General features: G+C 35.6%; 1 long non-coding RNA gene across 2 annotated transcripts; it reads left to right on the top strand.

The window, feature by feature from the left end:
- Positions 1-5,432: 5,432 nt before the first annotated feature.
- Positions 5,433-11,418, top strand: LOC149219419 (uncharacterized). Of its 2 annotated transcripts, none has more exons than XR_016249233.1 (5): positions 5,433-6,004; positions 6,253-6,663; positions 10,562-10,689; positions 10,814-10,954; positions 11,050-11,418. It is a non-coding gene; the product is annotated as an uncharacterized LOC149219419 (long non-coding RNA). The 2 variants fall into 2 exon arrangements; XR_016249232.1 differs by having other exon boundaries at positions 10,562-10,639.
- Positions 11,419-25,661: the final 14,243 nt, after the last annotated feature.

The following is a 25,661-nucleotide window of genomic DNA, read 5'->3' on the forward strand; positions in this document are numbered from 1 at the left end:
ATGGTATCAGAGCTAAGGTGACACATCAAGGAAAGGGCATCTCAGGAACACTCGTAAGGTGACTCATCAAGGAAGGACATCTACAAAAGTTGAAGCATCAAGCCAAGAAGTATTTATCACATCAAGGACAAGAAGGTCTATCATCTATCATTCATCAGGGGAGACTACAAAGCTGGATGAAGAGCCTTATATAAAGGCACCTACAAAGAAGCGCGGATCAAAGAGGGACCTACATCAAGCCACAAATCATCAAGAAAGTCTCATCATCAAGCAAGCCTACTTGGAGAAGACACCTTGAGGAACATCAAGATTCAAGGAAAGCACGCCATCAAGACTTCAAGGATAAAAGAAGTCAACTACATGTCAAAATCTATCAAGTAAGTATTTATCCCCTTCTTAATATACATCAATGTCTTTTTGCAAGGAAAGCAACAAATTGGTAGGTACCAATAACTTTCTTGTATGGAAGAAGAGGATTGATTTACTTCTCAAAGAGAATGAACTTCTAGAACATGTCAAAGGGAATATCACTATCCCTGCGAAGGAACAAATTCAAGCCTTAGCCAAGTATAATAAGGATGAGACAAGAGCTCAAAGGATTTTAATAGAATCTATCAAGGACTCTCTCATTCCTTATGTCTCAAAATTTGAAACATCAAAAGAAATTTATGATAAGCTAGTAAAGCTATTCTCAGTATCCACGACTGAAGAAGTGATATCTCTAAGGAATGAATTGTACAAGATGAAGATATCAAAGGAAGGAATATCTCCCTACTTCATGAAGATCTTTGAGATGAGGGATCAACTTCAAGAGCTTGGGGAAGCCATGTCTCACAGAGAAATGACAACTTTAGTACTCAATGCTCTATCTGAGGATTGGGGCAACTTCACATCAAGCATATATGCCAAGAAGGAAGCAACCACACTCAGTGAAATGTGGTCTCTATGTAAGACAGAGGAAACCAGACTTAAAGCACAGGAAGATGTGGGATCAAAGTAGCAAGTATTTGCTAGCATGGCCAAGAGAAAGGGAAAATTTGGCAAATTTGGTCCACGAAGAACAAATAAAAAATATATATCCAAAATCCAATACTATGGATGCCAAGAATATGGACACTACAAAAGGAATTGTCCTAAGCTTAAGGAAAACAATGACAAAAGAAAAAAGGAGGAAGCTCGCATAACTCAAGAGGTGAAAGAGGAAGAAAAGAAGAAAAAGAAGGAAGATCCTCCGGATCTCTACTATGACTAAGTCAAACTCTTTACTTAAAGTCTTCTTTCAAGGTTTTGAGTAGGATAGGAGCATGTGGGAATTGCATGGCTAGAAACATCTTCTAGAATCTAGAAGCATAAAGTACATAGAGTTCTAGATACTCATGTAGAAGTAGCATTTATAATGAGAACAAAATACATGGTTAGAAATATCTTCGAGAATATAGGAGAATGGTAGATATAGCTCAATATATTCATGTCGAAGGAGAATACCTAGTATAGGACCTCATCCACGATGAAAGGAAATTGATCATGATTAAGAATCTTAGAAGACCTCCATCATCAAAATAAAAGAAACATTTGCAAGGCAAGGGTCTTTAAGATCCTAAGATGGAATCTTCAAAAGAAGGTTCATGAGCCAAAGCAGATATCTCATTGGGAATCCCATTCATGGGATTCAAGAAAAGGATGATATGCAGGAAAGCTAAGATGAAGCAAGAAGGGCCACACCAAGGACAACCAAATGAAGCTAAGATGATCAAAGGAGAATCAAGATGAGGTATGTATGCATCAAATTTTAGTCATGTTATCATATGTATATTATTGAGTCATGGGAATAGTTCTATAACATGATCAAGTATGAAAGAATCTCTTTCACCAAGGACATGCTCGAAGGCATGTACTACAATGCAATGAAGGTCAACAAAAGGATATGCTCACATAAGGAGTATAAGATTGTTGACTAAGAAGCAAGAAGAAATGTTGACTAGTCCAAGAAGAAAGCAACGAAGAAGTACTCTCACAAGGAGCATAAGGTGGTTGACCAATCTATCCAAGTATAAGAAAATGAAGAAAGATATCAAGCATGTGAAGAACACCATGATCACAAAGAATCACTATCTGACAAAGAACCATTGAAGATATCTCCCGAAAGAAGGCAGGACAACTCTGACAAAGGAAGGAAGGACCCTTGACACCTATGAAGGCCTTGGAGATATGAAAGATGCAGATTGTAACAGCCCAAAATAAATATATAATTAACTTTCTAATTAACATTAAATTTAAATCAAAGTGGCGCTTACCTTAGCCAAATAAACATATAATTAATAAACTAAATTCAAACTATGAATAGTGCTTACCTGTGGTAGAAGTAGGCTTACCGCAACAAGGTTTTGGGGACGACTCTCCACCCAATCGTAGGCTCAATTGTGCAAGGATTTGCTACAACTGGCCACCCCCGAGACCTCAATCAACGTACTACTGCCAGTGACTCCTAAGTTTTAGAATACCATTCTCCCAAGAGAATGAAAGATAGAATCTCGGAATGATGGAATGCCTCCCATCCTCCTCACCATCTAATAAATAGAGCTGATGGGAACCACATGCACACAGTCCATGTGTCTACATGCGACTTTTTTTTATTTTTAGCTTTCTTGTTTTATTTCTTTATTTTTCTTTTGATTTTTAGCTTTCTTGTTTTTATTTTCTTGTTTTTCTTGTTTTCTTGTTTTATTTCTATTTATTCTTATTTAGTATGGTTATTACTATTTTTTTAATTTTTATTATTTTTATTTATTTTCTTGTATATATTTTTTAATATCATTTATTATTTAACATTTATTATTTATTATTTTTATTATTTATTATTAAGTGATTTGTTTATTATTATTTATTATTTTTATATTATTTTTATTTTTATTATTTATTATTATATTATTATTTATTATTTTTATTATTTATTATTTTATTATTAAGGGGAGGGATATTACATACTCTCCCACTTTAAGGAACTTCGTCCCAAAGTTAAGTTGAATTATTTATTATTTATTGTTTTTATTATTTATTATTTTATTTACTTCATGTTGCCAACACCCTCTGCTGAACTAGTATAACCAGTAGGCATCGAAAGTCCCCAACACCCCGAGAAATCTCAAGGAATATCTGTCCTTTTTCCCACTTTCGGCACCAGACATAAGCCTGACTTGGTCTATATCCTAGTCCAAGGCTGGCCCCAAGGCTCGCACCTGACTCAGACCTCATCTACCCCAAGGCAAGCATCTGGTCCGGTACTCAATGACCCCAGGCATCTCGCAAGGCTGGCCCACTCCCTCCACAACTACTAAGGCGCACAGCCCCAGGCATCGAATTCCTTTACATCCCTTCCAGACTTCGGCATCCCAATCCAATAACAAGCACCTAGCCTAGAACATCAGGCACTTGGCCTCCTCAAGATGGTCCCATAGCTCTTCAAGAGCTATACACAAGACAAAGGAACCACTGGCATATGTAGTTTTGGTTGAGTTTTGTCCCCAGCCCATATGGTGTTACTTATTCTCCCTCGTGGGTATGGGCTCGCACAAGATCATCAAATAAACTGGCCCTCTCGGCCCATTTGTGGAGTCCTGTGAATCATCACACCTCAACATGCATCCAATGCATTAACCATACCATCTTACTATCATAGAAAATAATCCACATGCCAAGTCGTGCATGTCATCAAGAAACATTCATTATTGTTAATCGCAACTTTAGGAGTAATAACGCATTGCATGCTTATGCATGTCATAAATTTGTACCCAACTATCGCATGCTTCAGTTATACCATCAACATAAAGACATATCATGACTTCACATAAATGAACCACATGTCAGTAAACCTCATATTATAGCATCATAATTCTTATGCCACGTTATGCATATCATATCCATCATGAGTATTCAACATTAAATATTTATTATCACGTAGTTAATGAATATGTCAATATACCTTAACACAATGTGATAATACTGATGCATATCGCTATCATCGTATGGATACATTAACACTATAAGAACCATATGTACATCTTTATCCTGCTACCACGATATCATGAAACATCATCAATATTTCATCAAGTTGTCAATTACTTTTCAATAATCATTTCCACTTCTTTCTACTAGGTAGTTGACCATTTACACCAACAGTATAATCATCAAGTACATCGTTAAATTTCACATGAGCCTCATCATCTTGGGTCTTAATCTCTCGTTATATATTCTTCCTTCCCCAAGGAAATTCTGATGAAATTCATTGTTTAAGATATTACTAGTTATTCCATCATCATCTATCTCAAAATTAAAATTCCTTGATTTACATTCATTTACCCTTTGGCTTACTGATTCCAATACCGCTATATGCAATTGCATATAAACATTATTTCATCATGATTTAATTGTATATCATGCTTAATTTACTTGCACAAGGATTTGTTGATCCATGTTGACTTATTTAACAATTAGCACTTCATCCACAGAAATATTTTCTTATCTCGTTGAGTTCGTCAAGTTCGTATCTCGATACCACTTGATTGCTTTATCATAAATTCAGTTTCCTCAAGTTGGGCAAAAGACTCTTTCTTATTAAATAGTATCATTATTTTAGATTTTGAAACAGTTGGAAACACTACTACCATCATTGTCCATGAGAAACTTAAATGTGAGGTGTTATGTAGAAACAACCTCTTTTAACATTATGGGAAGTCCTACTCATGAAATAATGTGTGAAAATTAGTCAAGTAAAACCTCTATTAATTGACTTTCACTTCTTTGGTGACTATGTACACAATCCTTCTCAAGGTATCCTTATAAAATTTCTAGCAACATTCCTTCATATATCTTCCTCGTTTATTATCGCTTGGTCATCATGCAACTTCACACCTTCACATTTTTAAAATATGTAGATCATCATTATGACCATTACCAATCATGTTTCTCGCTCTACTCATCAATAACTTTAAAATAACTTTCTTCTTGATAGAACATCCCTTCATTTTCACAGATATATTTTTATTTTTCTCCATGTCTTGATTTCCTATTATTCCATATCTACTGGCTTCATAAATGGAAGTTTCTTCACTTCATTCTATTTTATTAAATTGACTTAAATTTCTCACCTCCAGTCATTGTGGTTTCTTCTCCTCCTCTCCTATAGCACTGATATACCTTGGAAATGTTGTTACTATTTCCCAATTCATTAAGATAGCTACCAAGTGTAATCCGCTTATCTTTTCCTAACATAATAAAATCTCCTGATCATACGTCTTGTTATCCATAATTCATTCATATATTTACGCCGTAAGGCGTTCCCCTCTGAAATCAATCTCCCAAAATGTGTTCGTGTCGTAATCGTAGCCCTTAGATCTAGTGTTAGACGATTGGAGAAAAATGAACCGTTGATTAAGAGGTTAAAGTTTTTTAGGGTTTAGAAGGTGTTGAGGGGGCGCCGGCGGACCTGCAGAGGCGGACCTGCATGCGGGTGTTGAGGGGGCGGCGGACCTGCAGAGGTAGGTAGGGGAAAGCATTGTCCAGTTCTACAAATGGTGCATTCCCACAGAGGTAGGTATTTGATTTTCACGACAATGACAGGAACCAGTGCTACTGATGCCAATACTCTAGCATATAATGCCCAGGCTGGAGAAGCTAAAGCACAATGGCTTTGGTTCCACCAGCACCTGTTCCAGGAATGTCAACAGTTAGTCTACCTACTACAAATCTAAATATTGGAATGGGCATCTATAATGTGCCTGCCCAAGGATCTGTAACTCCTGTAAAAGGAAGACGGGGAACAACTAACAGTGGTCCACAGTCAATTATAACTCGAATAAGCTAAATCTCATTTGTAGGGCTCTTTAAGTAATAGATGGTTTAATGCATAATAACAGTTTTATCTGATATGAGGGCAGCATAGTTTGATGATATAGACCAGAAGAGATTCAGAAGCAGGGAATATTTCCTGGCTGTATCTATGTAATAGGTGGGCACTCTGGTGTTTACCCCAACACATCAATTTGTCATTTCCTATTTCTTGGGAAAGTTTTCCTTTCATATTTCTGAAACTTCCGTGTGTATCCCCATTACATACAACTTAGGGTTTTGTATTTTTTTTTTGCATTCACCTACAGTGTGACCTTTTTATTGTGAATTATTTCCAATATATTGATGAGCTTTAAATATGTTGAACTAAATAAGCTTGTACATGTCCTAAACGAGCCTGTGAAACAGGATGAACGGGAATTAAAACGACAGAAGCGTAAACAATCTAATCGGGAGTCAGCTAAACGCTCTCGAATGAAGAAACAGGGATAGACTTGTTCTTAGTATTTTTATCAGAGGCTTGCAGAGATAGAGAGGTAAAATCGTGAGACATGAACAGACAAAGTCTGTTGTCATTGTTTTATGAAAGCAGTAAATACTGTTCAATTGATACCCTGTCTGCTGTGCTGTGCTGTGCTAACACCGACTTCCATGAAACAGATGGAATGCGAAGAGTTGTCTGCAAAAGTTGAGACACTGACTTCTGAGAACATGGCACTCAGAAATGAAATAAATCTTATAGCAGAGGAATCTGAAAGCTTGAAGCAGAGGAATCTTAAAGCTTGCTTCTGAGAATTTCTTGACCTGGACATTTAATGGGTAAGTATTAGACGAAAACCAATAGGGCATGGCCAACTACAAAGATTGCAGAGTTGTCAATCGTAATAGTTGACCTCTAAATATTACTATGGGCATATTTTGAATCTCGTTTGTATTCTGCATATCTATGGATGTCTCTCATTTCCTTAATGGTCTACTACTGAATAGTGAATCCTATGGATGAAGGAGTTTATTTTGGTCAGACTGCAGGTTCATGAAGCATAACCCATCTAGTGTTACTCTAAAGTGATATGATAAAACCCGCAACAAACAAAATAATAAACTTTATAAAACAGGTTTTATATGATATATCACACCAATTTCAACAATCAATGGCACTCTGGCATTACCTCCTTGGGTTGTTTAATTTTAGGATAAGTCCATCCACTCATAAGATCAATACTAGGCGACTCTAACCCTTTTGAAGCATCAAGTTGACTTAATATATCTTGAAAAGAGAGCTCCACACTTCTCAAGACCTCTTGCGTCCTGGAAGAATCATGTGCTAAAAGAGAGAGCAAGCAGCCATATTCTTCCTTTAAGTGCTTCAACTGAGCGTGTTGTTTCAACAATTTGGAAATCTGGTCATCTGCCCTTGAATGAGCTTCTCTTAACTCTTCAGTGCGTGCAGCCAGATCATCCTTGATTTTTTGTATCTCATGGTCACTTTCTGTTTCTACTGCCTTTTTTGCATTTGAAAGTGCTGAGATTTTGTTTTCTGCATCTGCTAGCTCACTCTCAAGGGAGTGCACCCTTTCAAAAACCTTATCCAACTTAGTGGCTAGTATGTTAGCTTCTCCTTTGAATTTTGTAGCTTCTTGTTCAGCAAAACCTATCTTTTGCTGTAGTTCATTCACTGATTTACCAAGCCAATCAATTTTCTTGACCGGATCCTGGTATAAAACTTCACCTGTAAAGTCAATAGTGTTTAATGTCTTCATTATACTCTGTCTTGTATTGTTGCTATCAAGTAACTTCTTCTCTAGCTCGGCACAATGACTTTTTAAGGAAAATACATCTGTTTCTAGACTTTCAAAGCGCTCCAGCTCACTTGACAACTCGCTGATTCTCTGCTTATGTTCATTAATCACAGAGTCACGTAATTGCAACTCCGTTTTTAGCTGCTCATGTTCTACTATTTTTTCATCCAGAGATTGTTTCAAATTTTCTCGTTGTTGAGCTAACCCTTTTCCTTTTTTCACTGCCATAGTCAGTTTCTCCCTTATTACTGATGACCTCTCTTCTGCCTCCTCAAGCTGTACCTGTAAAGCATCCTTTTGTTTTTTCACTGTCTCTAGCTCTTCAGCCATTATTCTATTTTGTTGTATATGACTTTCTATCTCTACTGTATGTGATGCCACTGCTAAATAGACTTCTTCTTGCTTTTTAGTCATTTCCTCAAGTTCTGTAGTTTTTGTGGTCATTGCAGCCTGAAGTCCCTGAAGCTCCATCATCTTTGCATCACCACTTTCCTTGAGCTTTTCAACTTCTTCAGATAATTCATTTAGCTTTTCTATGAGTTTCTTGATACATCCTTCGAGATGCTCCCCATTATTGCAGAATAAAGATAACTCCTGTAGATCTTGATCTTTCAATGTTTCAATAACCATATCCAATAGTCTCTTCATGCAGTCTTCTGCAATTAAATTCCTATCAGCAATGCTTGATTCCACAGGGGACTCACTCATAGGTTGATCAACAAGATCATTGCATAAACTCTCTTTCCGGGATGCATCTTGAACTGCTTGCTCGTTTAGAGATTCAAATTTAGAATTAAGCTCCTCGAGGCTTTTCACATATTCCTGTTTTTCATAGTTTACTTTCAAGAGATTTTCCTCTAGGCTTTCTATTCTCCTCTTCGAGTCCTCCACTTCAAAGGCAGATAAGTCAGCAATTCTTTGAGCATTCTCAATTTCATGCTTAAAACAAGCTGCATCTTGTTGGGCCTGCGTTAGTGCTCTGCTGAGCCATTCAATCTGAAATTCTGGATCAGTATTTCGCATAGATGTTGGCATATCAACATTCTCAAGGATTTGTTCCCATCTTTGAATAAGATGGTTCCTTTCCAACAAAGTCTTCTCCAGTATATCTGACTGCTCAACTACACTACGGTATTTATTTTGTAGTTCCTCGTACTCTTCTTTTAGATCTTCAAGATGACTCTTCCCAGTTTTGTCATCATCCACACTTGTTTCAGACATAGTGTTATTTACTCCAAGAGATGATTTTGCAAGCCACTCAACTTTATCAATTATTTCTTTGGAGTGGATTGCCTCTGGCAAATTCATCTCCCCAAAGACATTTTCAATTTTCTGAAGAAGTGAGTCCTTGTTAGAAACTGATTCCCGAAAAGCACTTGCAGAATTCTGAATATCTTTTAGCTCTAATTCCAGTGCTTTAACACGCTTAGAAGCTTTCATTTCAGTTTCATGCAATGTATCATTTTTCTTCTGCAATTCCTGCAAACATTTTTCTAGCTCATTGGACTTGTCCACTAATGATTGTCTTAGTGTATTGCGTTCCTGAACCAATCCTTTTCCTTTAGCGATGGCCAGACTAAGCTTTTCTCTCACTGATGACAATTTGCTTTCTGTCTGCTCAAGCTCAGTTCTCATTTTGCTGTTATCCATGCTCATTTCTTTAAGATTCTCGTCAAATTTACATAAACGGTCCTTCAGTTCCTTAATTTCTTCTTCATGCTGAGTTTTAATTGAATTCATTACGTTTACTTCTTCATTTAACTGGTCTACTTCCTTTTCTTTGTAACTGAAGACTTCTCTGAGGAACACATCCAAAGAAAGTGTAGGTTTTTTTTCCAACAAGTTTCCATAATTAGAAGCAAGCTCAAGTAAGCATTTATGAACCAGGTTCACTTGTGAAAAAGCTACCTTATACTCCTCAATAAGAAAAAGGAGGCTTGTCTCCAGATAAGACATTCTCTCCGAGCAAGGAACAGATGCCAAAGTCTCATCTTGAATGACTTCCTCAATGGCAGCTATTAACTTCTCTATGGTAGTGTCAAACTGGTGTTTCAAGTCAGAATAAAATTCTGAAGAAGCTTTCATTAATGTTTCCTTTTCTGAAAGAGATTTTCTAAGGGCATCTACCTCCAAATGTAAGGAATCTCTTTCATTTGCATTTTGGGCTGCTTGAAAAGCCATTTTAGTGCATTTTTCATCCAGTACTGTGCACTTACCACTAATCTCTTCAAGTTGGGCACATTTCTGAGATAGCTCAACTAACTTAACATTCATATCTTGAATATCTTGGTCCTTTGAAAACAAAACAGACTCAAGTTCTCAATATCTTTATCAACTGTTTTGTGGGATGACAACCCTTCTTTCATCTTTTCTGGTTATGCACAATCCATGAAATATGATTTGATCACACTATCATTATATTCTCATATCCATCTTGTTCTTACAAGTCCTTTGAACATAAGTGCATTTCTTAAGAAGATTTAGATAGAAGTGGTCCACAGTCAATTATAACTCGAATAAGCTAAATCTCATTTGTAGGGCTCTTTAAGTAATAGATGGTTTAATGCATAATAACAGTTTTATCTGATATGAGGGCAGCATAGTTTGATGATATAGACCAGAAGAGATTCAGAAGCAGGGAATATTTCCTGGCTGTATCTATGTAATAGATGGGCACTCTGGTGTTTACCCCAACACATCAATTTGTCATTTCCTATTTCTTGGGAAAGTTTTCCTTTCATATTTCTGAAACTTCCGTGTGTATCCCCATTACTTACAACTTAGGGTTTTGTATTTTTTTTTTTGCATTCACCTACAGTGTGACCTTTTTATTGTGAATTATTTCCAATATATTGATGAGCTTTAAATATGTTGAACTAAATAAGCTTGTACATGTCCTAAACGAGCCTGTGAAACAGGATGAACGGGAATTAAAACGACAGAAGCATAAACAATCTAATCGGGAGTCAGCTAAACGCTCTCGAATGAAGAAACAGGTATAGACTTGTTCTTAGTATTTTTATCAGAGGCTTGCAGAGATAGAGAGGTAAAATCGTGAGACATGAACAGACAAAGTCTGTTGTCATTGTTTTATGAAAGCAGTAAATACTGTTCAATTGATACCCTGTCTGCTGTGCTGTGCAGTGCTAACAACGACTTCCATGAAACAGATGGAATGCGAAGAGTTGTCTGCAAAAGTTGAGACACTGACTTCTGAGAACTCAGAAATGAAATAAATCTTATAGCAGAGGAATCTGAAAGCTTGAAGCAGAGGAATCTTAAAGCTTGCTTCTGAGAATGAATCACTAAAGGTAACATATCTTTCGTGGTAGCGTAGACAAGTCAGTGTGGTTTATTGACCTTAGGATATGAAACTTTTTTGACATTGTTGGATTATGTGAAACAGGTAATGTTGAGGAATTTTCAAAGAAAGGATAGAGTAGGAGATTCAGAAAGAAATGGTCCTAGAGAGACACAGTCACAGTTTATGCAGCAAGGAGGCAATGGCTATCCTCAAGTTCTATCTAAAATAAGCAATTTGAGTTCTAGCCAAAGAGATGAGCAAAGGGAGAGTGAGATGAGCGATTCAACTGGTAAATGTCATGCCGTATTGGAAGCAAATGTTCGATCTGATAGAGTGGCTGCAGGTTAAAGAGAGATCCTAGTTTGTAGGTTATGTTAGATGACAGTTTGTGTATACCAAACCGTTTTGTTTGTTTTGAGCTATCCTCATATCTCTGTAACTGCTTCACATGAACTTTCTTCTAGAGTAGGATCTAATACCCAGGAAAAAGATAATAATGAATGGCTGCTTAGAAAGTACTTCATCCAGATATACGATGATGAGCGTTCTTCTGGTAAAGGAATTGGCCCACCTTGGATTTGAATTGGGTCCAGGCATGGGAATCATCAGGTTAATTGTAACTTGCTGACCCTAGCTTTTAACTTTAGGGTCATATAATTTATGCATTGCCCCCCAAAGTTGCTGTAATATAGAATTGGGTTTGAAGGATTCTTGTACGTAAACACGCTCCCCGTTAAAGAGTACCATGTTCCATCTGTATTCCATATTCAATGACTAGTATTTTGGATGATGCTTCTGTTATTAGTTGATAAATTTTTCATTGCCTAGTATTTTTAAATTGTGTTGTAAGAAGAGTTTTTGAACCAGTTATTTTACTAAGATTAGCTGTGCATGGATTAAGCTGTTGGAATAACGAGGGCACTCACTCAGTACTGAATGTGATTATGTTTTGAATCAATGGCTTGCTTGTATATCGTAGTTAACATCGTGTTTCATGCATTATTTGTTTAAAGCACGCAGATGCAAATGTCAATCTAGGTAGATATGTTTGAGATCATCATGTATCACCAAATATCACCAAGAATCTGCCTAACTGACATGTCTAGTATCTCGTTGAATGTACTACAAATATGTCTTGTTCTCTTTTTAAGAACATTGTAGCAACAAGAACTTCATGACAAGAGTGGGGGTGTGTGCATGAGTACTGAACAATTAGCCATAGCATTAGATCAACATTAACAAATTCATCACTATAGCAGTAAATTCAGCACTAATTATGAGTAGCTTGACAACATAATTCAGAGAGTCTTTAGAGAATTCAACAACCATAACAGCAGTTAAAATACTCTTAAATTATTGCGCTGAACATTTTACAGCTTAGTATGATGTGTAAAGCTGTTTGTCCGTGGCCAAAATAATATTTAATATTGGCTCATAAAAAAAATTAAATAATTGTATAAATAAAAATTTAGTGTCAGCTCATAAAAAACTTTAAATAATAATATAAATAAACAATTATAAATCTATTAACCCAACACAATTCCATCATTATTATTCACATTAGCTAATGGTATAAATAAACAATTATAAATCTATTAACCCAACACAGTTCCATTATTATTCACATTACCTAAATTCTGTTAGCTGCTCGCTTTGTGTTCTCTGTGCTCTGCACTTACAAGTAAATTCGCTACACTCGGTAGGAAAAAAACAAATATACGAACATGAAAAAACAACTGTAAAAGATCATTGAGTATGTAAATTAACAAAAGTGATTTTTATACATGCTGCTCCATGTAGAGTCAAGAGACTTCATAAATCTAAGACGATTGATTAAGGAATTGGCACTTAATCAGAAGCTCGATCATTTGAATTCTGAAATATAGTCACACTCAGACTTATGTATGTAAATTGTTCACAGTAACAAAAAGTAACGGAAAAATGTCATTCAACACTACATTGGGTATGTAAATTGTTCATAGTAACAAAAAGTAACGGAAAAATGTCATTCAACACTACACTGGGTCCAAGGGAGAGGACCCTGCTGGGTCTAAGGGAGAGGACTCGGCTAGAATTAGTGAAAAAAAAATATGGATGAAACAAAATTATATATGGATGCAAAAAAATAATATCTACCTCAATGCATGTCTTTCAAATAGCAAGGAATGAGTGAAAAAATATGGATGAAACAAAACTACACATGGATGCAAAAATGGACTACCTCAACGCATGTCTCACAAATAGCAAGGAGCTCAACGCATGTCTCACAAATAGCAAGGAGCTAAAGGAGTTTGTAAAAAAAGAAAACATGGATGAAACAAAACTACACATGGATGCAAAAATGGAATATCTACTTCAATGCATGTCTCACAAATAGCAAGGAGCTAAAGGAGTTTGTTATGGAGAAGTTTCTTTAAAAGGTATGGGGAAAAGAGGAGTAAAAAGAAGTACTACATTGAGGAATTCAACCCTACTTGTAATCTACAACAAAAATAGTTCAATGGAGCTAGCATTTCGTGGAGGGCAAAGGTCCTTATTGCTCAATTAAGGACCAACTCACTTCAATTTCGCTGTGACACAGGGCGGTGGAAAAGGCCTAAAGAAGCTTGGGAAGAATGGGTATGTATATTTTGCACGTCTGGAGCAGTGGAATTGAAAAAACATTTCATTTTGGAATGTGATGCATTCAAAGACATCATAGAAAGTTATGAGAACATGTTCTCATAAGTTTCTTGGCATTATTTGTTTAGAGAAAATTGTTAGAAAGTTGGACCAACTCATCATCAATTTAAATTGGGAAAAAAATTGAATTACAAAAAAATAAAAAATAAATAATCTCATAAACTATTTTTAATCACACATAAACCCTAAAATATCATTTCACTTCATTAAATTTAACACAACAAAAATTTGACACAATAAAAATGAAAGATAAAACAATAATCTAATTCTCCATTATACAAGCGAAACTGTTATCGCTGTGGAAATATTCGCAGAATTCCTGTCAGAATTTCCAGGAAAATGAAGAGCGTTCTATGTTATCTCTAATTATCGAATTCCCTCAGAAGTTTACACGTTCCTACTTATCGAATAGACCTTATGATTAAGAAACAAGTCACAAACTGACCTTATGATTAAGAAACAAGTCACAAACTGAAAGTAATAACATTAGGGGTGATTGTAGGTTTATGTTTAATAATTAAAAAAATAACTGGAAAACCTTTTTGGAAATACGAAAACAACACTCCAAGGCTAATATAATAAATAAAAATAATTTTTGTTAATGTTTTTTCATTTTTACTTATATATAATTTTTTAATTTTTACGCCGTAAGGCGTTCCCTCTGAGAAAGACATCCCTAAAATGTGACGTGTGCGATCCTGAGTCATTGATTTTGTGTGTTAGATGATTGGGGTGTTTTCTGCCGTCCGTTTAATCTGTTTTTTCATAGAAAAATAGTTTTTTTCCATGGTAATGGGCCAATGAAAGGCCAGGCCTCGCCTGCTGGCGATGAGACTCTTCGCAGAGACTGCCGGCTGGCGATGAGACTCTTCGCAGAGACTCTTCATGTCTTTCTCCCAGCTCTGCAACAATAGCCAATAAAAGCATCCGGGATATCATCGCTCAAAAACTTCCCATTATTTTAGCAAATCAAGGTAACGCTACAGAGAACTCCTCGCAGCAGTAGAAGACCTGGTACTCAAATCTTGGATTGTCTCCCGTGCATGTTATCTTGAAAACATAATTGCAAGATCAGTGTTAGACGCGTTGGCCGCAGTAGCAGTCACAATTTGTATTTTAAGTTCAATCGCCGGATGGCTTCTTCAGGGCCCAATTATAGACGTGTTTCCTGGTGTCAAATCTCGGTTAAAATTCATCACAACAAACATGGAAGTCGTATTCATCCTGATAGGTTGGGCAATCATCGGCTGGAGATGTCTTACCTCTGTAGCGTACTATGGAAGATGACAAAGCTGGAATCCAAATGAAAGATGGTATACCTATTTCCAGGTAGAGGACTTTTGGACCAGGTACATCATTGAGTTGCAGGAAGCAGCATCCAAGAAGCAGAAAAGTATTGTTGATGAAAAGGTAAATAAAACGATTGGCTCGGAAGGAATAGAAATACGTTTCTTATGGGCCTTTTTATGGGGTTTGTTGCGATGTGTGTATTGGCTGCAATCTTTTATGGTTTATACTAGTAAACTCTGTTGGTTTATGGCAGAGTTCGTGTTGGATAATAGGTGTACGCTGAAAATATCCTCAAAGTTTTTATCAAAGCCGGGTGAAACAGAGGACGGGGATTTTTCAGAATACATGCCACTTTTGGAGAACGTGGACCTTCTGTGGGGGGCTCCTTGGACCGTGTTTGTAACAAACCGAAATTCCATCAAGAAAGCAAAGGAACTTGTGAAAGAGGGCAACATGGATGGTATAGAATGCGATACCCTAACCTGGTTTCTGAGAAACTATAGAAAATCAACAGGATGTGTGGGTATACGGAGTTTGGATCCTGCAAAATTACAAAATAAAGCGGGTTTGAAGTTCTTGTGGAAAAGAGATCCTGGCCCTGTATTAGATGTGGAAGAGCATTACATATACGTGAGAAAACTGTCATTGAAGCTAACAGCGGTTTCATTGGTCAATATAATCATTCGGTTGTCACCTGATTGTGGGAGAAATGCTTTAAAAGCATAATCTGAGGCATGTGAACTGATGGATTTGGTGGAGGACTCAGATCCTGCAACCGATAGCTTGCTGAGTAAAGCGGCAGATAGTGTATTCAAAACATTACAGGAACAAACTGCAGAGAATGCTCTGGATACTACAAGTGTTGTATACATGGAAGATGCAGCGGCTACAATCGATAATCTTGCAGAAGAAAGTAAAAGGAAAGTTACGGTGATTGAACATGGAGGAGACTCTCTGGTTTGGAAGAAGGCAGGGGCAGGGAACGCCTTATACAGATTATGCAAGAACATTGATTGCAGTTCAACAGGGAATTTTATGGAAGTGGTCGATGAATTACAGAGTGCTTTAGTAGACATTGTCGGTGGTTGCATAGAGAGTGTGGGGAACGCGTTAGTGGATAACTGCACTAAATGGGCACAAGATTTCCAAGAAGGTAAAGTTGCTAAAAGCAGTTTACATAGCTGGGAAAAATACGGCACTGTTGGATGGGTAAGCAATGCTCTATTTGCACTTCGTTTTATGATTTTGATATTGTCGGTGGCAACAAGATTAAACTTCCTCATTGGTCATATCAAAGATCTCTTAGGAATGGTTTATTTGGGTTTCAAGTCTACTAGGTGTATATTGTGCATTGGTGAAGCTCACTCCCAGGGAACCACCCCCACGCAATTCCACTTTTGGTTTTTGTCATTCCACTTTTCAAATCTCAGCCAGCAGACCGAGAGAGCCAACAAGCAAATATCCAGGTGTTGAAAAATCCAAGCATGTCACCAAGAATCAAACATTAAGTGTGTGCCAAGAAAGAAGAGGTGCGCCCACGAAGAGAACTCATGAATATCAAATGCACAACGCATCCAATAAAGAGATGAACACATTTCCATATATACATTTTAAGAAATATTTTTGCGTTGGAACTTGGCAGGTTCATGCTTCTTCGTGAGACCAATATAAATGTACTATTTCAACATCATTGGTGGCAGATTTATGCAACATATTTGATCGTTTAAGTTTAACATATTTGCCTTTTCTTTTCCTACAAAGAAATTGCTCTTTATATGTGTTGTAGTTATTGGGATATTATTTAGGAACTAGCAGGCATGGAAATTTATATTTTTAAATCCCTAATTCTCCTCATCATTTGCAAATTGTTCATCTTCATCTATGCAAGAAGACGACTTAGCTTCAGAATGTTTGTAAGAGAGAAAATGCAAATTTTAGCAAATATGGAGCTAATAATAAATGCCCTATGGTGTCAGAACATTGTTTTCTTGGTTTCCTTTGAGCAATATCATTAGAGAGCCGTATATTCTTCAAATTGGTGAGGGACCTTCAGCCCAATGCATCAGTGGCGTCATGGGATTAGATGTTCCTCTTTCATGTGGCAGATTTATTCAACATATTTGATCGTTGAAGTTTAACAGATTTGCCTTGCCATCACATTCATCTCCTCCAAATTCCTTTTCTTGATATTTTTCTGACTTTCAAAAATTGTCAAAAAAACATTAATTAATGTTATATGCTATTGCCTTACGTCGTTTCCATTGCAACATCTGGTGCAATTAAATTAATTAAATTGTAAAATGATGTATAATGATGATTGAATAATGTTACAAATTTAAGTTAACACTCAAATTTCCAAGGCCAAAACCCTCAAGAAGTGCCAAGTTGTGTTCATGACTGCATAGGATGAAAGACTCAGAATAACATCTGAAATTCTTAATAGTATGAAAATAATCAAACTACAAGCATGGGAAGAAAAATTTAAAGAGCTGATAGAAAATCTCTGAGCTGTGGAGTTCAAATGGTTGTCTTCAGCACAATTTAATAGAACATATGGTACCATACTCTACTGGATGTCACCCATCATTACTGCATCTATAGTTTTTGCCGGGTGTCCTATCATAGGGGATCCACCGTTAACTGCCACAACCATATTTACAGTGCTTGCAACATTCCTTGTGATACAAGATCCAGTGAGAATACTACCTGAAGTTTTGGCTATATTAATTCAGGTTAAAGTCTCCTTAGATCGTTTTGGACAAGTTCTTACAATATGATGAGCTGAGACTAGATTTTGTTGTGAGGAAAGCACTTTCCGGATCCTAGTATACCATCGAAATTCATCAAGCCATACTCAGCTGGGATCCAGAATCTTTATTGACAAAGCCAACATTTGAAGGGAATAAATCTGCACATTAAAACTGGAGAAAAGGTAGCAATTTGTGGCTCAGTGGGATCAGGGAAATCTACTATGCTATATACAGTTCTTGGAGAAATCCCAAAAATTTCAGATGTAAGTTGAGCATTAACTACTCTTCTTGAGCAAAAGTAACCATTTCATAGTTCAACAAGATTGTAGATGCTGCTTTTTTGCTTTCTATATACATAAATTCTTCCATAAACTTTTTGATTGGACTACGTGCAGGTTGAAGTATATGGCAATGTTGCCTACGTGGCACAAACAACTTGGATTCAGAGTGGTACTGTCAGAGATAACATACTCTATGGGAAACCAATAGACAAAATTCAATACAAGAAGGCAATAAAAGCTTGTGCATTAGACAAGGATATAGAGAGTATTGCTCATGGAGATATCACTGAGATTGGGGAGAGAGATTGAATATGAGTGGAGACAAAAACAAAGGATTCAGTTGGCTAGAGCAGTATATAACGATGTTGACATTTGTCTATTGGATGATCCCTTCAATGCAATCGATACTCATACAACGTCAACTCTATCAAATAAGGAGGAGACATTACATAAGAGAGACTCAAAGACTTGCTAATATTGCTTGTCGTAGTATGAAAAATCTGGTTTACCTCTGTATCAGATCTGTAAAGATCTTAGAATGAGATCCAAACATATTAAAGTGAAAATTTCTGTGCATATTAAATATAAAAGATTTGAGTTTTGGGTTATCAAAGCTATAGATTGTGAACTACATGGATCGCTTGATAGGATGGCTGGTTTGATTTGTATATTAGGATTGCTAGCTTCTTTGTGGTGATAGTGTGAGATCAATTCGGAATTGCTACTCGTTTCATACTTCAAGAGGGAAATGAATTTTCCAATGATGGTGGTGATGAAGGAACCTAGCAAAAGCATAGAGAATAGCAAAGTTGATTGGATAAAAAAATCAATTGTGTAAATACAAATAACACACCCTACAAAATGATGTCTTCTTGAATATTGATCAATATGAATGATTTTCCTTTCACAGTTCTTGTGTTTTGATTCTTTATGAATAGGAATTGATTCATTCAACTAAAATTGGTATTGTTGATTTTGATGGTACTTCTGTTCTCCAGCTTGATGATTGGGTGTTGTGCCGAATTTACAAGAAAAATGGTCATTCTCAGGGAGTACAAGGGGTAGAACAAGATGAATCACCAAGTGCAGATGAAGTGATGGCTTCTTTTCTTGATATTTATCAGCAAAACAAACTGTAACTGCCCAACATTGCCTCTTTCAGTGGGTTGTTGGAGAGTGACGATCCTTTCATAGATGGCTTTTTAAACGATGAAGCCATGGATGGCAATGGAAACAGCAGCAAACTACCTCAAGTCCAGTTCTCCAACCTCTCTCACAACAATTTCAACAATAACAATGACAACAATAGCGATTGTCGTTATAAAGTTGTCCCAAAACAAGAAGAATTAGCAGTGGATAATGACAACAAATTCAATTCTCTCAAGAGGACCCTCTCCTTAGCATATGGGCACGATGAAACCAAACTTGCAAAGAGATTCAACAACATGCAAAACAACTATAGCTACAACGTCAACATTAATGTTTTAGCCTTGCTTAATTCAATGCAGCCCAATCAAACTTTCCAACAACAAAACTTCCTAAGCGCATTGCATCATAAGGAATATATCCTGGCAGGGATTTAGTTCATCACAATGTGACATGGTTTAAGGTCTTCATATTTCTAGGCAAATACATTAGAATGTTGTTTGAAAAGATTAACATGCCTCTCCTTAAAATTTTGTATATCGATATGGATACCCAGTTGTTGTTCGCGTGAATTCATTTGTTTAACTTCACCTTCAACTAGGCAATCTTTAAGGTATCTAAACAAGTTCAATGGATATGTATGACTACTTTTATTCCATTTCATAGGCACTCTAACCCCTGAATAGGGTTTTTGGCATGGCTTCCTCAATTCAAATTCATTATCATCGACCCTTGCTTTCAAAAATGCCCATTCACATTTCAATATTCTTCCACACACTATGCCTTACGGCGTTTCCTTTGCAACATTAGGTGCAAATGCTAGTTAGTCACCTATGGAAAACTTTGCAATGTGGCTCTCCCATTAGAGGGAAAATTGTTATAGATGTTGTCACGCACACAACTTATCTTCTCCAATCATTCTATGTTATCGTACCGTTCAAGTTCCGTAAAAATGTCCTTCATTATTACCATGATTATTCAACTTCATTGGTTGATTGCCAATATTTTCTTCTTTATGTGCATCATTCTTAGATAGACTTTATAGTGATACCTTTAGAGTACCAAGTTATGTTTATACCAAACTCTTCCATTATACTCCAAAATAAGTTGTCTCTTCTTACTGATTTATTACCTTTGTTGTGATACTTCTTATCTATCACCTTAAGCATCTGATCCAAGTTGGCCATAATCACATGAACTATCATTAGCTATCATCCTTTAAAAAAAAATTGCAAGTTCCTCCTTTCCATTTCTCCTTAGACAAATTTATCCACTATATGCAATTAACCTTGAATCACGAAACCTCACGTAACAGTATACTCAACATTTGCACTGAAATCCAAATCTATATGATTTTCCACTAAGACTAAAATATACCATCCTGTGGTTTATATATATATATATATATATATATATATATATATATTGCGAACCCAACTGATTCACTCAAGAATGAAGGGAACTTCAATGGTAGCTTGATGATGTTTAATATACAAATGATATGAACAGATACATGTAATCTGACTGAAATTGTAATGTAAAATTAAATTTATTAGAAGATCATATTGAGAGAGTTGTGTTCTTGCAATAATAGACCAAAGAAATGCCAAGCAACTGCTATCGCTAAAGGACAATGAGAACAACAATCCAACCCAAATAATGAGTGAATAGTATGATCGACATTCAAGGAATGTTATCTCTGTGGTCTTAGATCAGATTGATCAATAAAATAATGAACAGATGCAAGTGAACAACGATCATCTAAAGGTAATAAGATATCAGAATTTATCCATTGTGAATTGGAACAAATTTCACTTTTTTAGAGGACTTTAATTGGCGACAAATTTCAACATCAATTATCCAAATACTTCAAGTGCTATGTAAACTGTGTTGTAAAATGAACCGGTGGTGAGTAGTTACACTAGTATTACAGATTTGTTACAAAAAACATGCTAGTATACCATATCAATAATGCAATATTTCAGAGAATTATACAACGTCAATTATGGGTAGATTATCACCATCCAAGATTACAATATTATATACCTTTCCAATGAATCAATGAGTCATAACAAAACTATATACCTTTAATTAGGTGACTCATTTAGAATTTTGCTTTGTTATATGGTTATAATGGAGACAACTGTTGTAGTTGATCATAGCGTTTAGAAAATGATAAGAGGATGCAAGCACAAACAACTCAAGAAGATGAGAGAGTGGTTTTACCATGTAATGAGATTCTAATGAGAGCAGAGAACCAAAGAATCTACTGTCTATAATGATGCATGAGAAAAACCAATGAGGAACTAATGAGTGCATCAAACTTTAACTTATATCGGCCAAACACTTATAGTTGATCTTCCAAAAATAGTAATACCCCTGGAATTTTAGGTCTCACTTCTAATATCATACTTTTATAATGATTCTAAAGAAATAAGTTGGCTATAGTTAGTCTTAAAGTATATCATCTACCAAAGCTAGATCAGTTATCAAAATGTAATGAAAAGAAAGTTGATGAATTGTAAAAAGAAAAGAAGGTTGATATAGAGACCTTGTACGAGAAATAAAACACTACTGTAACTCAATATCAAGATTCATCACTTGAAGAAGCATAAATTAAGAACCAATATACTCAATAATAATTATTATCAGAGTCTAATAATAATAAGGTTAATAATTATTATCAGAGTTTATGAGTTTTAATAAGATATATTTTATCGTAAATTATCAACAATCACAATTTTGTAGTATAAAACCATTGAAAACATGAGTTAGAAGGTAATAATGATGTCAGAATAAAACTTAGAGAATTGTCTCAATGTAAAATCCAAATTTGAATGACTAAAGCTTAAGAATATTGGTGGCATTATTGTGTTAAAAAGGTACTTTAATTTCGAAAGAAAATTTATTCATCATTATATGTCACACCAATATTAATTCTACAGATTCATGACCTTTATGTGCAAAGATAAATTGAAATTTTGTGTTTTAAGTATCTGTTTAAGTAATCAACACTTATGTTAGAAGAAAGATGTTAAAAAATTAAATGGACTGCTTTTAACAAAGTAAATTGTTAAACAAGTGTTTCTTGAGATTCTTATGGCTAAGAAATCAATTCACCAAAGAAATATTCCACACCATAAACAAGAGGAGACACTGCCACCCGACCCAGAACCAGATTTCATGAATGGGAAGGTTATCCCTCCCCAAAACACAAAATAAAATCCTTTTATTAATAAGATGGCCCGCCTGCAAGCGCACCCGCAAAGGCAACACCATGTCAAAACCCTTAAATTACAATACATTTTAGCCATAATGATTTCCTGGATAAGACATAAAATTGTAGTTCTACATGGCCGAGCATTAAACTATACCCAGTGCCATGATGATATGCCTACAGAATTCCAGAAATCTTTGCTTCCACAATTTACAAAAATTCCAAATTGGACTATGTCTACGATCCAATTCCTATATTGAAACAAGAACCCATGTTTCTTTGAGAAACATGCCCTAGCTGCACCACAAAGAACGGATTTCCTTAGGAGCGAAACCATACCATGGGAAATGACAGATAAATTAGTATATATATGAAATAAATGCACTCATTATAAAAATATGATATGATTAGCTGAGACTGGAGATATTATCTTGTTTCTTGGGCGTTTTCTGTGCAATTCATCATCATCATTATGTCCTCTGTCAATTTGAGCCAAGGACTTCACCAATTTCTGCCCACAGATTCTTCTTGATAGTCAAACACATTGAACCTTTGAGATCGAATGGAGCTCGGTTTAGAATCATCAACCCACAGATCAGTCATATTATAGTAAAATTCAACCTTCACAATTTGAAGTTCAGACTTTCGACATTAAAGTCGGTGTATGGCGTCAATCTATTCGTCTAAATGTTTGCTAGGGAAAAAAAATAATAAAAAATAAAAATTGCCAGAAAAATGACATGTATAGAAGTGTAAGGACATGGATCAACGATAAAAATCTAGAGCAGATTTCAATTCCAGGGCAGATCAATGATAGAATTCCAGGACAGAATGCTAGACACAGTTAACTAATTTTGATATCCGTCATATTTGACAAGGTACGAGACTTCCACCAAATTTGATCAAGGAAAATATTCCGAGATTCGCAAATCATTCATTTCCAACAACCGGTTATCACTTTTCAATATGATCGTATAACCACTGTGTTATAGTCGGGGTCGGGTTTAACTAAACCTTGGTTCAGATTGAGCCTTTGTGAAGGAGCATTTCCTTAGTGACCGAATATGTACTTCCAACGTGTTGCTTCCAAAATAATTTTATCCCTTGAGCTAAACAAGATTCACGATAATTCCTCCTGTACATCGAGCCAAGAAAATAGATAACATTCAAAAACTAGTAATCAAAAGATAAAAATTAACCCCATGACCAAGTAAATATGTCCATCAATTGTCGTGGGACAAGTCTTCCTATCAATCGCCGATTCTGTGGGTCTCTCTCCAGACTTGCTGGGAAACTGCTCCGAGAATACTTCTGAGTTTGTTTCTAGCCCGAACCTTTGCGCAGGCATACAGACCAAGCAGGAAAAGAGTTCGGACTCGCATTATTACCAAAGTCAAAAATATTAGATAAAACAAAAAGAAAACTCAGAGAGAGTACGTGTATGGTTACTCTACAATAGGAGCTGCAAATTACAATAATGCCTGTCCAAAAGGACACGGAGATTGTCGTTACCTGGTCTAAACCCCATTGATTTTCCTGCAACCAAATCAGAAGGGAAAAATCGAAAATAAAATAGGTCATCAATGAAACGCATACAATAAGAAGGTGAAAAGGGCAATGTGCCCATATTCTTCGATAGCTACAAAGAAAAGCAATAGCTAGTGAGAGCAGAAAAATATAGTAGACCCAGTATACAAAGAAACCCAGTCAGTTTGGAGACCCTCTTCAATAGACCAGAATTGAAAGTAAAAGGAAATAACATGCAGGCTACCTTTGAGAAGAATCGAACCCTAAATAACTCAACTGGAAACCATTAAAATTCTGAAGTCACTCATGATGTTTTTTTTGTCTTAGAGAAACTGTAATTATTCAAGCAAACAGAAAAGGGACGAATACAATGCAAAATATGAATTATAAAATATCTGCACAATTGTCAAAGGTCCTAAGGAATTCCTGAGGATTTCATGCCTCCCTGGTAAATTAAATAAAAATAAAATGTGACAGAGAAAATTCTTTACCAGAGAATCCATTTTCGCAAGAATATAACTCACAATCTTCTTATTGTAATCCTCGGCCACATAGAGAAGTGTCTGAAGTTGGATAAAATTGGGATTTCCCCGATACAACAGAACAGTCTTAAAGGTTGGTTGTACTTGCCCACATTTTGGCAAAGGCTCTTCATCCAGTTCACCTTATCTAACAAATGAAAGCATGCATCATAGTAGCTAATGTAAGATATAAAAGATTTTCCTAGATTAGACCCTAAACCAACGAATAAAAGCAGAGAAAAGCGAAAAGAGAAAGAAAGAAATTAACAGAAAAACGAATGGTTATCATCATAAAACACACACTACTCAATTTATGTTGTGGCAGAGCCTGGAAACAATTAAAAATTGCTAACGAATTAATGAAAACAAATTTGCACTCAGAATTGGGGAAATCTAGAAACCCCGATCCCAAAATTTAGTTGCCGTAGAAATGACTCGTAAAAAAATAAATAAATATGCAGCCTCCCGGAAGTAAGCATCATGAAACTTTCAAAACAAGTCAAGTTAAAATCCCAACAAAATAATTTTTTTTTTTAAGATTCTCATAGGCCCTAAGGGTTGAACTTGCTCTGATACCATATGTAATAGCCCAAAATAAATATCTAATTAACTTTCTAATTAACATTAAATTCAAATCAAAGTGGCACTTACCTTAGCCAAATAAACATATAATTAATAAATTAAATTCAAACTATGAATAGTGCTTACCTGTGGTAGAAGTAGGCTTATCACAACAAGGTTTTGAGGACGACTTTCCACCCAACCGTAGGCTCAATTGTGCAAGGATTTGCTACAACTGGCCACCCCCGAGCCCTCAATCAACATACTACTGCCAGTGACTCCTAAGTCTTAGAATACCATTCTCCCAAGAGAATGAAAGATAGAATCTCGGAATGATGGAATGCCTCCCATCCTCCTCACCATCTAATAAATAGAGCAAACATTGGATGGGAACCACATGCACACACTCCATGTGTCTACATGCGACTTTTTTTTATTTTTAGCTCTCTTGTTTTATTTCTTTATTTTTCTTTTGATTTTTAGCTTTCTTGTTTTTATTTTCTTGTTTTTACTGTTTTCTTGTTTTATTTCTATTTATTCTTATTTAGTATGGTTATTACAATTTTTTTAATTTTATTATTTTTATTTATTTTCTTGTATATATATTTTTAATATCATTTATTATTTATTATTTTTATTATTTATTATTAAGTGATTTATTTATTATTATTTATTATTTATATTATTATTTATTATTTTTGTATTATTTATTATTTTTATTATTTATTATTTATTATTA

Source organism: Pinus tabuliformis, chromosome Q (genome assembly GCF_031772625.1).
Source record: "Pinus tabuliformis cultivar Carrire ecotype Pingquan chromosome Q, CPIR1, whole genome shotgun sequence".
Lineage (NCBI taxonomy): Eukaryota > Viridiplantae > Streptophyta > Pinopsida > Pinales > Pinaceae > Pinus > Pinus tabuliformis.